This window comes from Ceratotherium simum, chromosome 10, assembly GCF_057802395.1.
Source record: "Ceratotherium simum simum isolate JZ-2026a chromosome 10, ASM5780239v1, whole genome shotgun sequence".
Classification (NCBI taxonomy): domain Eukaryota; kingdom Metazoa; phylum Chordata; class Mammalia; order Perissodactyla; family Rhinocerotidae; genus Ceratotherium; species Ceratotherium simum.
Window position 1 is genome coordinate 68,365,333 of NC_141909.1, and position 14,590 is coordinate 68,379,922.

At 40.6% G+C, this 14,590-nt stretch overlaps 1 protein-coding gene across 5 annotated transcripts in view; it reads left to right on the forward strand.

Moving 5' to 3' along the window:
• The window catches only part of DCLK1 (doublecortin like kinase 1), a 361,089-nt gene that overhangs the window by 10,963 nt on the left and 335,536 nt on the right, over nt 1-14,590 (forward strand). The window contains exon 1 of one of the 5 annotated variants that reach the window (XM_087436197.1): nt 13,441-13,683. The exons of the other annotated variants lie outside the window; for them this stretch is intronic. The gene's annotated coding sequence lies outside the window, so the exon portion shown is untranslated. Of the gene's footprint in view, nt 1-13,440; nt 13,684-14,590 lie in introns of those variants that run through there. 5 annotated transcript variants of the gene reach the window in all.

A 14,590-nucleotide genomic window follows, 5' to 3' on the forward strand; every position in this document is an offset into this window, starting at 1 on the left:
TGATGTATACTTGGATTATTTATACTTTTACATTTTTTTCTGTTATAAATAGTGCTCCCAGGAACATTCTTTTACCTGTCTTTTGGAGAGCATGACAAGTCTTTCCCCAGGGTATGTATTTAGAAGTAGGTATGCTGATCCGTGGAGCATGCTTCCCTGCAATTTTACTACATAATACCAACTGGTTTCCCAAAGTGATTATCACCAATATCTACCTGCTCCAGCACTGTATAAGATTTCTGGTTTCTCCACAACCTCATCACGCTTCATATTGTCATACACTTTCGTTTTTGCCAATGTGGTATGTGTGAAATGCTATCTTGTGATTTTAATTTAAATTTCTTTAACTACTAAGGGAATTGAGCTTTTGTTCATGTTTAGTCACTAAGTTTTTTGCCTGCTCAAATTTTTTTGCCTATTTTTCTACTGATTTGTTGTTTTAATTTTTAGTGTAGAGGCTGTTTATAAATTGGATATTAGTCTTTCGTCAATAATATGGGTTGCAAATTGTGTCAACTCACAGTTTATGGCTTCTCTTTTTACATTTTTTTATAATATCTTTTGATGAATAGAAATCCTTAATATAGTTTAAGTTATTAATCTTTTCCTTTATCTTTTTATCTGTGTCTTTAGGAAATGTTCTCATGTCCTAATATCAGAAATGTATTCTCCTACAAATTTGTTTGTTGCTTTTATGCTTACATGAAAATCTTTAATCCACCTGGAATTGCTTGTTGAGTATGATATGCTCTAGGGGTTAATTTTATCTATTTTTCCCCTATCAGGATAATCAATTATCTAAAACATCATTTACTAAAAGCCTCTCTTTCCCTCCCTGGTCTGCAATGCCCACCTGGTTATAAAACATCTTTTTTTATATATAGTGTTCTGTTCCTAGAATCTCTGTTCTATTCTATTTTTCTCTTTGTCCATTCCTGTGCCAACATCATAATGTCTTAAATAATATAACTTTGCGAGTAAGCAAGTTCCTCCACCTTGTTCTTCGTCTTCAGTAGAATCTTGGCTATTTATTCTTTGCTATTTGCTTTTCCATGGAAAAGCTTGTCACATTTCACAAAAAATGAAAACAAAAACAAAAAAATGGTTAGCATTTTTACTGGAATCACATTAAATCGATAGATCAATTTGGGAAAAATTTACATTTGTATTATTTAATTTGTCCAATCCATGAACATGGTTTATCTGTCCATTTATTTAAGTCTTCTGTAATGCCTTTCAGCATAATCTTATAATTTTTTCATAAAGATCTAGCACATCTTTTCTAACGTTTATTCCAAGGTACTTTATATTTTTAATGCTATTTTAAATGATTTAATTTTAATTACATTTCCTAGCTGTTTTGCTGGTATGTAGAAATGTAACTGATTCTTGTGTATTCGTTCTGTATCAGCCTTGCTAAATTATCTTATTAATTCTAGTAATGTGTCAGTAGGTTTACTTGAATTTTCTATTCAGATGGTCATATTATCTAAGAATGCTGAATTTTGTTTCTTCCTTTCTAGTCTTTATACTTTTTATTTCTTTATCTTGCCTTATCATGTTTGAATAGTAGTGTAATAATGAGCATCATTGTCATGTCCCTGATTTAAAAGAATGTTTTTAAAGATTTTATTTATTTATTTTTTTCCCCCCAAAGCCCCAGTAGATAGTTGTATGTCATAGCTGCACATCCTTCTAGTTGCTGTATGTGGGATTCGGCCTCAGGATGGACGGAGAAGTGGTGCCTCGGTGCGCGCCCGGGATCCGAACCCGGGCCACCAGCATCGGAGCGTGTGCACTTAACCACCAAGCCACGGGGCCGGCCCAAGAATGTTTTTAATATTTCTTTATTTAGTATGATGATTGCTGTAGAATTTTGAGACTTTTTTTATTACAATTTCCCTTCTATTATTATTACAAATGCATGTTGAATTTTTATTTAATACTGATCTATATTTGTTGAGATTTTTATACAATTTTTCTCCCTTAAATTATTTTAGTGATGAATAACATTAATTGATTTTTCTTCTGTCAAACCAGTCTTGCATTCCTTGGATCAAAACTACTAGCTCAAGGGGCTGGCCGGATGGCGTAGTGGTTAAGTATGCGTGCTCCGCTTTGGTGGCCTGGGGTTCTCAGGTTCCGATCCTGGGCGCAAACCTATGCACCTCTCATCAAACCATGCTGTGGTGGCCTCCCACATACAAAATAGAGGAAGATGGGCACAGATGTTAGCTCAGATATAATCTTCCTCAGCAAAAAGAGGAAGATTGGCAATGGATGTTAGCTCAGGGCCAATCTTCCTCACAAAAAAAAAACAAAAACTGCTAGCTCAAGATGTATTTCATTTTTTGTTTTGCTAAATTTGTTTTGACAATTTTTGTATCTTTTTTTGTGTGTGTGTGTGAGGAAGATCAGCCCTGTGCTAACATCTGCCAATCCTCCTCTTTTTTCTTTGCTGAGGAAGACTGGCCCTGGGCTAACATCCATGCCTCATCTTCTTCCCCTTATATGGGATGCCGCCACAGCATGGCTTGCCAAGCAGTGCATTGGTGCGCGCCTGGGATCCGAACCGGCGAACCCTGGGCTGCCGTGGCAGAACGCATGCACTTAACCACTTGCGCCACCGGGCCGGCCCCCTGTATCTGTTTTTATAGGTGAGATTGGGTTATAATTGCCTTTTTTAAAAACTGTCCTTGTTAGGTTTTGATATCATGGTTTTACCAGTCCCTTAAAATGAATTGAGAAGAATGTTCTCTTTTCTTTTACTCAGGAATAGTTATGCAAGACTGAAATCATTTGTTCCTTGAATGTTTGGTAGAACTCACCTGTTTTTGTGGGCTGTTGTTTTCATTGTGGGGGGATTTTAATCCTGATGCAACTTCTATTTCTTACAGAGTCAGATTTGTTAAATTACATTTTTCTGAGAATTTACTTCTATCTAAGCTTTAAAATGTATTGGCATGTTGTTTATAATATCCTCCTATTATCTTTAAATAACTGTAGAATCTGCAGTTATGTCCACTTTTTTATTTTTAATGCTACTCATTTTCTCTTTCTTTATTTTATGTTACTTGATACTGCCAAAGCCTGGTCTATTTTATGAGTTTTTTTTTTTTTTTTGTGAGGAAGATCAGCCCTGAGCTAACATCCATGCTAATCCTCCTCTTTTTGCTGAGGAAGACCGGCTCTGAGCTAACATCTATTGCCAATCCTCCTCCTTTTTTTTTCCCCCAACGCCCCAGTAGATAGTTGTATGTCATATTTGCACATCCTTCTAGTTGCTGTATGTAGGACGCGGCCTTAGAATGGCCGGAGAAGCCGTGCCTTGGTGCGCGCCTGGGATCCGAACCTGGGCCGCCAGTAGCAGAGCGCGCGCACTTAACTGCTAAGCCACAGGGCCGGCCCTATGAGTATTTTTAAGGAAGCAACTTTTGTTTTTGATGATTCTCTGTGTTGTATCTTTGTTTTCTTTAGCATTGTCAGCTCTGTATTAGTTTTCTATTGCGGTGTGACAAATGACCACAAACTTAGCAGCCTGAGCAACAATGGGTTAGCTGGATCCTCTGCTCAGTGTCCCACTAGACTGAAATCAAGATGCTGGCTGGGGCTATGATTCTTGTCTGTGATGTGGGATCTTCTTCCAAGCTCACTGGTTTTGGCAGCACTCATTTCCTTCTGGTTACATGAAGTCCTCATTTTCTTGCCAGTTGGTGACTGGGGACCACTCTCAGCTGTGAACAGCCAAACACAGTTCTTTTCTACGTGGCCCCCATAGGCAGTTCACAACAGAGCTATTTGCTTTTTTCCAGGCCAGTAGGAGAGCTCCTGCCAAAGCTTTAAATCTCTCTGACTTCTGTCTCTGACCTTTAGATCCTCTTTTAAAGGGGCTCACCTGATTAGGTCAGGGCCATCCAACACTCAACAAGTGGGGATTATATGAGGTGTGTGCAGAGAGAGGCAGAAATCTTAAGAGCCATCTTAAAATTTTTCCTATGAGAGTTATTATATTTATCTTTTTAAAAAACATATGTTGGTTTTATTTTGACATTTTCTTTTTAACTTCTGAAAATAGATGCTTAGTTCATCAGTTTTCTAATGAATTTTCTAAAATCCATTATAATTTCTTCTCTGAGCAATGTATTATTAAAAGTATATTTGAAAATTTTTTGATGTGTGAGTTTTTAAATTAATTTCCCGTTAATTACTCATTTCCTTCTTAATTACATTGTAGGAGAGAATATTGACTGTGTGATGTTACTATTTGGAAATTTTTTGAAATTTTTTCTGTTTCTTATAATTCTGTCAATTCTTGACTTATATTATCGAGGTCATGTTATTTTGTGCATACCAATTCATAAACATTATATGTTCTTGATCAATTAAGTCTTTTATCACTAAGTAAGACCTCTTTATCACCAAAATTTTTAACTTAATATACTTATCTCAACTTTGTTAGTGTTTGTATGGTATAATTTTTACATCTTTATATTTAAATTTCTATTGTATCATCATATTTTATATGTCTTTTATCAACAGCACGTAACTGGATTTTAACAATCAAGTCTAACAACTTGGCCTGCTAATCAGAATTTTCACCACATTTATATTTTTGTAATTCCTGACATATTTGGGTTATTTTCAGCATCTTATTTTGTGCTTTCTGTTTGTTCCACCTGTTCTGTGTTTCATTTCCTTTCCTTTTATATCTATTTTACATTATTATTTTGGAAATTACATATCCTGTGTCTTTTTTTTAAATGATTTTCCTAGATATTTAAGCATTCAAGCTTAATCTGTTAATATGTAAGTTGGGAATATTTTCCTCCTCTACCTAACACCAAATTTTGAGACAGATACTCTTTCTCTGAGTGTGGAGCCCTCAGAGGTCACAGCTTTCTGAACAGGCTTTCCTAGTCAGTGTTTCCTGTTGGGAATATTCTAGGCTGTGTTTCCAGTCCTCCTGTCTTAGGAAGGCTATGAAAACAAACTCGGTGCCCTTAGGGAAAAACCAGTTCTGGTTCCTTTTCCCTCTCTGTGTGTATTTGTTACTTGAATCACACTTACTGATTTTTTAAAAAACAGTGTATTCAGTCATTTGGCCTTGTGTTTTATTAGAACCAAGAAAGGACCGTTTTTCAGAGTTTAGTGGCACATACGTACACGCTGGATTAGTGTTTTGAAAGCTCCAGACTATAAGGGGCAAGGGGGAGTCTGTTTCACTCTGTGTACAATTTTCAAAACTATTTTCTTTTCAAATGACAAAAGCAATAAGTGTTCATTGTAGCAGGTCATTAAACATAGGTCTTTAAACAAAAAAGGCAACAATTCCTCAATCCCTCATTGTTTCTGGCAACAATGCCAAAGAAAAGTCAGCCAATATTTACACTTTACAATGTATGCTTACCTATAGTTCTCTAAGCTCATATAATTTTATGTAAACACGATACACAATGTAGATTTTCTTTATTTTTATTATCAAATAATGCAATCATACTGTAAGTATTTCTGCAACTTGGCTTTTCATATAACAGTATATCATGCTCATTGCTCCATGTCAATATACATAGCCTCACATACTTTATTAATAGCAACACAATATTCTGTGGTATGTACATATGTACTGTAATTTATTCAGCCATTTCCCTGTTTATAAACAGTAGTTTCTTCCCCAGATTTTTACCACTGCAGGTAGGGACAGGCCAGCAATTAACATCCTTGTACACAAATTCTTATGTACTGGTGCTTTTATTTTTGTAGGATAGAGTCTGCTGGATCAAGGGCTCTGTACTTTTGTGATTTGCCTTCCAAAGAGATGATCACTGTTATGTGAGAGTGTCCTTTCCTCCATATCCTCACCAGCAATATGTATTATCAGTGTTTTTAATAGCTGCCAAATTGATGGGGGAAAATGCATCTCATTTTTTTTACATCCATCTGACCTTCCAGTAAGGTTGAACATCGGTTCATATGATTAATAGCCATTTGCATTTACCCTAACATGAAAAACTGCATATACTTGCTTCATTTTTCTATCAGATTATTTGTTTACCTAAAAATTTCTATGGCTTTTTATAAGTTAGGAATAGTAACTTTTGTCTGTCATATATATTTCAAATATTTTCTCCCAGTCTCTCATTTGTCTTTTGACTTTGCATTTCACATACAGAAATTTTTAATCAGCTCTCTTAAGTTATAATTTACAAACAATAAAATGTATCTGTTTTAAGCGTATGGGTTTTGACAAATGGATACTGCATGTAACCACCACGATGATGATGATATAGAACATTTCCATCATCCCCAAAATTTCACTTGTGCCCCTTTGCAGTCAGTCTTTTACCAGCTCTAGCCCCTGCAACCACTGATCTGCTTTCTGTGTCTTTTCTGGAATTTCATATAAATGGAACTACACAGTATGTAGTCCTTTGTGCCTGTCTTCTTTCATTTAACATAATGCTTTGAGATACATTCCATGTTGTTACATGTAATGGTAGTTCATCCACTTTTTACATTGCTGAATTTTTTTTTATCTATTTACCAGTAGATGTACATTTGTGTAATGTTTAGCTGTTATGAATACAACTGCTACAAAAATTTGAATACAACTTTTTGTGTAAATGTATTTTTATCTCTCTTGGGTACATATCTAGGAGTGGGGTTGCTGGATCATAGAGTAGGAGTATGTTTAACTGTATAAGAGACTGGCAAATTATTTTTTGAAGTGGCTGTATCATTTTGCACTCCAGCTAGCAATGATGAAGAGTTCCAGCTGCCCCACACCCTCCCCAACACTTGGTATCATCAGTCTTTTTATTTTTAGTAATTATTGGATGTGTAGTGGTGTCTCATTGTGATTTTAGTTTGCATTTCCCTCAAGACTAATGATGTTGAGCATTCTTTTTTGTTCTTTGGTCAAACCTTTTGCTTGCTCCTTTCTTTTTGTTCTTCTTCTTATCGAGCTATAAGAACTCTTTATTCTGAATACAATACCTCTATCAGATATATGTTTTGCAAATATTTTCTGCTAGTCTGTGGCTTGCCTTTTCATTTTCTTAACAGTGTCTTTTGAAAAGCAAAAGTTTTAAAATCTCATAAAAACCAGCTTATCTAATTCTTCTTTATGCTTCATGTTTTTGTGTCTTCTCTAAGTAATCTTTGTGTAGCCAAAGGTCACCAAGTTTTTTTTCCTATATTTTCTTCTAGAAGTTTTATAGTTTTAGTTTTTGCATTTAGATTTATGATACATTTTGAGTTAATTGTTTAAAGAATAAAAGTTACAAAACATTATATACATTAGCATTCCACTTTTTTGTATTTGAAATTATATTTTTATTTAAGTACATATGCAAGTAAAAGTTTAGAAGAATATATATACTCCAAAAATGCTTTGATTTTTTTCACTTAGAATATTATCAACAGCAGAAATTTGGTAAGTTTTCTCTTTGTTTGGGAGATACTTTTAAGAATCCACTTGCACAAATATAAAATAAAACAAAGTAAAGTAAAATAAAATAAAATAAGACTGGTTGGGATACAATAAAAAGTTGTGAAAGATTCTTTGACTTTATTGATGAATTTCTTCAGTCTACAGGCATATCTGATAAAAGGATGATCACTATTGTCTGAGCTGCAGGTCTAAAAAATCCTAGATGTTTCTGGTGAGTTCTGCCACATTCCTAGAGCCCTGACAAAGCTATTGTGACTTCTTAAGTATTTGTGTCCCATAGAATCAGTGAGATTCTCAGGAAATGGGAATTAACAAAGTGGTATATTTTAATATAAGTATGCCTTAGTGAATATAAAAAGTGAATTGTCTATTTAAGAAACTTCTGGAAGAAAGAGTCTGGCAAAATGAAATTCTGTTTATTTATTTATTTATTTTTAAAGATTTTATTTATTCATTTTTTTCCCCCCCTAAGCCCCAGCAGATAGTTGCATGTCATAGGTTCACATCCTTCTAGTTGCTGTACGTGGGACTCGGCCTCGGGTTGGACGGAGAAGTGGTGCCTTGGGGTGTGCCTGGGATCCGAACCCGGGCCGCCAGCATCAGAGCGTGCGCACTTAACCGCTAAGCCACGGAGCTGGCCCTGAAATTCTGTTTAAATGCGTTTCAACAAAGGTGATTATTTTGAGATTAATTTTAGGATCCTTAAGTAAAATTTTCATTATGTTGGGGGGACAACTCCATGCCTTGGGCCAATGACAGAATAAACAAATATACACTTTTAAATAATTTTGCCGAAATGATTGTATCAAAAACAACCTGTAATTTTAAACAATAATATTTTTCATTTGTAGATGCCATCTTTAATGCATGGACTTAAAAAAATCCATGGATTTGAATACCTTAGTAAGCTCAGATTCACCTCACAACAAGGGAACCATAGTAGACATATAACAACTCAAAGTTTCCCTCCCACCCACTGTACTCCCCTGCCACCCTCTCCAACCACGACCTCGGCAGTAAAATTGTTCTTATTGCCCTATCCTTCTCCAATATCCTCCAATAGCAGCCAGAAAAGCTATAGGAGCTTTTAAACATGCAAATCTGATCTTGCCAGTTTTCTCCTAAAACCCTTCAGTGATTTCTCCTTTTCTCTTAGGGCAAAGCCCACGTTCCTTAATATGGCCCACAGAGCCTGGGGCACTGGCATCTGCCCACCTTTGCAGCGGCACCTTCTCCATTCTGCCTGGCTCACAGCATTCCAGCTGCTCCACCCATCTCTTGCTCCTTCAGCAAACTGCTTCCCACACAGTCTTCAGAGAGTTGTTTCTTCTGCGCGGAATCATATTCTTCCACCCTGTTGCCTGGCTAGCTTCAGGTCTCTTCTTAAATGTTACTTCCTCAGGGAAGTGAAGCTCTCTCTGCAGCTCTTTGTTCTTTTCCTCCACAGTACTTAGTGATATTGAAATTCAGTAATTATTTGTGTAAATATGCATTTAACATCTGTCTCCCCACAGGCTGTCAATGCTGTGGGCTGAGAATACTTGTAATTCTACCTCATGGTTGTATTATTCCCACCTAGCACAGTGCCTGGCACATTGAAGACCCTGGAAAATTATTTATTGGATAAATGGATGAATAAATGAAAACTTTTATGGTCTCTAAATACTCATGACCCAGAATGGCATCGAAGTCAAGGATCTAATCTTAGATGTAAAAATGTGAATTTTAGCTAACACTGGATCTCTAGATATTTATATGCTGTAGATAACATGTTAACCTCTGTAATTACTCAAGTACATTGAGAGAGTCATTTGCCACCAGCTGTCAACCTGGAGAGAGATCCTGGGCAGTAAGCTGAGGGAGCCTGCTGTGACCATGTTCTTGTTGAAAGCTTTTATCAACAACTGAGATGAGGACATTGGTGCAGTGTTAATCAGACTGATGGGAAGCTGGAGGGATCGCTCTTGTGTAAGGTGACAAAATGTGTCCAAAGGATCTCACTCAACAGGTTAGAAAGGTGGATCAAATAACACACAATTTAATAAGGAAAATACAGAGCGCTGGACTTAGGTCCTCCAAATCTAGTTGAACAAATACAGAAAGAGGACCTTAAGAGCAAAACATGTGAAACACATGGAAATTTTAATTAACTGGATGAGTCAATAGAGTGTCACACCTGCCAGAGACGCTGATTTGATAAGCTCCTTTAATATAAGCAATGTGCAGGAACAACTGAAGTCATGGAGCTTCCCCAGTCAGAACACCGTTGCCATGCTGAGTCCAGTTCTGAGAGGCAGATGTTGAGGGAGGTACTGACAGTTGCACACCACTGACACTTCCAAACCATGTCATATGAGAAATAGTCGAAGGGATGGGGATTCCTAGTTAATGAAGAGTAGAATTTGGTAGAATATAGTAGGGCTGGCAAGTAAAAGTCAGGGCCATTAGACTTGTTCTCTGTAGATCCAAAGACCCGAGGCTACCAGGGATGTGGCTCTCAGTTTAATTTGAAGTGCTGCCCAGCAGGGGAGTGGGCTGTGCTGAGTTCTCCTCTACTCAAGGAAATTACACTTAGGAAAGGGAGAAATGAGCTTTGGAAGCTCTCTGTTGGCTGAGGGAGGGTACCTCTGGGAGGTAGAGTCCCTTCCTCTTTTGTGCAGGTCTAGAACCTTACATAGTTTGGACCCTCAGCATGTTTGGAGTGCCAAGCCAGAGAGAAATGGCCAGTTAAAGAATTATTTTTAGAGATCTCATCCATTATGCCTAGAATCCTCTGACCTATCCTGTTCTCAGAGGATAGTCTTTCGCTTCACTTTTGTCACATGTGCCACCTTTAGGAGCAAAGAGTGGAGGCTGCAAGACCACTTGTTGTGGAGGGAAGTCATGTATGGGGTAAAACTGGACAGGCTGCTACCAAGGTCCCTCATCATGGAGTTTCTGTCATTCCAACAGAAGGCAGAAGTGTTCAGTAATTAGGGGCAACTGTGAAACGATATGGGAAATGCCATCGAGATCCTTTACCATGGGGCAAGAAATACAAAGGGAAATTAGAATGATGGTCATATTCTATAAAGCTGTTTCTCACAATTGTGATGGACACTAAATATGCTTGTTACCCCAGCCCAGGAGCACTGCATGCCTTTGGCCCCAGAGGAGGACTGGAGAGAGATTCTGAACTGGACAGAGTAAATTGCCCTCCTAGAGGGGAAAAACAGGAAGCGCATCTCTTCCTGCTAATCTCCCTTAATCTGTAATTCTCTTTGAATCTACATGATTGGGCATATTTTCTATGAAGAAGCCAATAACAGGTACCTGACAAATAGATACATGGTCAACTAAAAATTATTATTCTTTAGTTCTTTTTCTCTTCCCTCTTTTGCACCTGAAAACTTACTTTCAGAAAAAAAGAAAAAAGCACATATAGATAAGATTGTCCATCAAGCTTGTGTCAGAGCATGAAGTACAAATGTTCTCCTGAAAAGTTTAGCTCAGAATAGACATGTTTGATGGTACCCATCACTGCAGGAAGCAGCGTTCACCATAACAGGAGTTGTCCTCTCTTTCTGTTATTAAAAAAAAATTCATTGATTAAAAGACTGCATTTCCCAAAAGAGATTACACTTCACACTAGAATTTGGTATTGCTTTATAAGCATATGGCCATAGCAGTTGGAAAACTGACTTGAATTTTAAAACAGAGGGATTTTAAAAAACGGAGTTGGGCTCCACATTTATTAGCTGAGTGACTATGGGCAAATGAGGTACTTCCCTTTGCCTACATTCCTTCCTCTGTGAGATGAAGATAATAATGCCTACCTTGAATGGTTCTTGTGAGAATGAAATAAGAAAATGTATTAAAACCCCTGGCACAGCAGAAAGCAAGTACTCAGTTAATAGGAGTCACTGACAGTACTGTGGCCAAGCCATTGTCATCCTGCAGGATGCAGAGCTGTGGCCGCTTGGAACAGCAATTGGGGTACAGAGTTTCAATAGCATTAACTTTGGGGAGTTAGAGTGAGAACTCTCTTAACTTCAGATTTTCATGGGGAGAAGGATGCATTAATTCCAGTCACTTCTTTGATCAGTACACTGGTGATGTAAAAGAAGTAACATTAGTTTTTGAAAATTACTTGAATTAGGAGTTTCTTGGTTAAATTTCATTTCAACTAGGAATTATTATTGAATAGGAGTTAGATTTGCTAAAGGCTACCCTGGAAGTAGCTTAGGCACTTCTGTAGTTACTTCTCTCAGGTCACTGGGTATCATTCAGTACCAGGCAGCCGTCCTGGCTAAACGATACGACCATAGTATAGTGGCCAGTGAGTACTATTTAGTGTGCCCATCTACTTAATGATCAGTTGCCCCTTGTTGTACTGAAAAGGTTAATGATGCCCAACTATTTCTAGTGAGAGCACATTGCAACTGAGAGAATCAAACTCAAAGGTGTTTCTTTGAACACATTATCTGCATGTCCCAGGTAGAAGAGCTAAGAAAGAGGTAAGAGGTATGGTTGAGTTACTTAAAGTGCTTAAGAAATGACCCTGATAAAATATCCATAGGGGTTAGGAGATGGAATTTATTTCTTGGTTTAGCATTTTGGCAGAAATCACCTGGCATTTGTCACTGGGAAGATAAACAGAAGCTCTGATTTTCATTCTCAAGAAAATACACTTGGCTCCTTACCTTCCCTACACGTACCCCTGGGCCCTCATTTTGCATTAGAATTTGAAGGAATAGGCTCCTACTTTGCATTTAGTTAATTTGGTGACTTCATTGTACTCTCATCCCTGGACTATTCACTAGTTCAAAAATAAATACTGCAGAACTTGTTGAATATGTAACGTGCATCTCATTTCAGCTGCATTTTATAACAAATGGTAATTATTTAGTATTTACATAATACTTTGAAAGTATTTCAGAATAGCTCTTATTAATAATAAGTAGTCAAATACATTAACTGGGCACAGTGGGCAAGAGAAAAATAAAATTTGATTTTCCATTGAAAAGTGCAAACTCAGGAAGAGAAAAAAATACATATGTGTATTCATACATGTACATGTATTTGAGATAAATAAATGTCTCAAGTGACATGACTGAAAGTCAGGAGATTAACTGCACCAGAATTCAGGCTGCCCACTGAACCGGGCTAAGGTTTCAGGGAAGTCTGAATCCTGCTCCCACGCCATGAACTTTTGTGCAAAACCTGGAGGAAGCCGTGAGCAGCCTGGGTTCTGAGAACATTCCTGCCCGGCGAGCGAAGGCTCCTGTGAGCTCATGGGGCTTTCCAGCGCTGACCGCCAGCCTTGGCAGCCACGAGGTGTCCAGTAGCGAAACCTGGCCCTTAAGTTACCAAGGGCCTACTGTGACACATTCGGCTCCAAGCAGAGGTCACTATTTCAAGGGTGACTTAAGTCGTGAACTCAAGTGAAGATGACAGGTGAGAGGTATGAGCGGATCTGGCCCTTCCCAATCAGGGGGACTGAGGGTGACACTAGAGTGGGTGGGTTGGGAGATCCGGGATTGGTCCTCCCAGAAGGCGCTGCATGGATGTGTCCTGGGCAAGAAGTGATGAGAGGGCCATCACATTGGCTTCCGTAAACCCAGGAAAGGTGTCAAACCATGAGATCACCTCAAAGTTTGTGTGTGGTGGGGGGAGGAACTATTTCCCTTGCCTCCCCTAAGGGAGGGGGTCTCACCGCTGAGCCACACCTCACCTCTCCGCCCTGCATGTTTCCTGGCTTGACCTAGCCCTGTCCACGTTCTCTTCCTCTGCCCCCAGGTCCACCATCCGATCTGCCCCTATCTCCAGACAGCCACTACTGCGGACTGGGGAGGTTTGGGGGTTTGCTCAAGCCAGATGCACTGAAGTCGCTGCGCCCTGCCAAGAAGGGCGGGGGCACCGGGGCGCGCACGCGGTGGAGGAGAAGGAGGGAGCGGGGAGGGTGTGGGAGCCAGTGAGCCGCAAGAAAAGGGAGCGCGCCCGCCGCCGCCGCCCTCCTCCGGAGAGAGAGGCTGGAGTGAGGCTGTGCGAAGCGCCGCATTTCAATGAGGTCGGGCCAAGGCACATCCCTGCACTAGCGGCTGCAGCCGAGACGCCCGCGCTCCAGCAGCTGCTGCAGCCCAGTGCCGGCCCCGCCGCCGTCCCCGCAGCCCCGGCCGCGCCCAGCCCGGCGAGGACAGCCCCAGGAGGCGGCCCCGAGCGCGGCCACAAAGACCCCCGGCGGCGTCTCTCCGGTGCGTGGTTTGCCTTCGCTGGGGAAGGGAGTTTCGGGGCGGGCCGGCCGTGGGCCCCGCCGGGGCTCGCAGCCGCGGGGCGCCGGGGGAGCGCGGGGCGCAGAGGGCAGGGCGGACCCCCGCCTCGGCCGCCGCCGCCCCGCCCGCCGTTCCTCGAAAGGCGCTGCCCTGCCCTGGCCAGCCTGGCCCCAGCCAGGGGCGGTGTGTGAGGGCGGCTCCGGGGCTGCTGGCACCTGCCTCTTTTGTCTGGTGCCACCCGGCTTAAAACGCGGAGTGGGGCGAGTGGAGCCCCCAGGCATTTCTCCGCGTTGTTAGTGGAGATGGAGAGTCAGGGCGGAGGAGCTGGGAGAGGTGTGTGTCATTGTCAGAACTGGCCACGGAGCGAGGACCAAGTCTGCGCCTGGAAGGAGTGGCCGAGCCAGGCCTCTTATTGTGTGTGTGCTTTTCCGTGTGCCCGGGAGGGTGGTGTGGGCTTGAGGACGGGGCGATCTGTGCGTGGCGGGTGGCTGCAGTGTGGGTGTTGCAAGTACATTTGCAGGGTCTCAAGTTCCTTCGGGGACAGCGAGGCTGCCTCATGTACAAATTAGTACCTGCAGTGCTAAAAGCATGCGGAGAGGGAATGGCATTTTCCTCCTAGTGGCAGTGCACGCACAGCCCTGCACTGCCCCACAAAAGAGGCTGCTTTTGAAAACCAGGTTTGCGCGGAATCGCTGCTGGATTTGGCAAGGAAATCCTTGTCGGAGATGGAGCAGATGAAAGGTTCCATTCAAACTGGCTCCCACTCTCCATACCTGTGAATGTGTGTCCAGATTATGGTGCACACGCGTGCAGGGGCCACACTGCAGGGTGTTCCATGAATGCGTTTTATGAATGTTCCTAAATATATCGCCTTGCGAGGGGAAAGGAA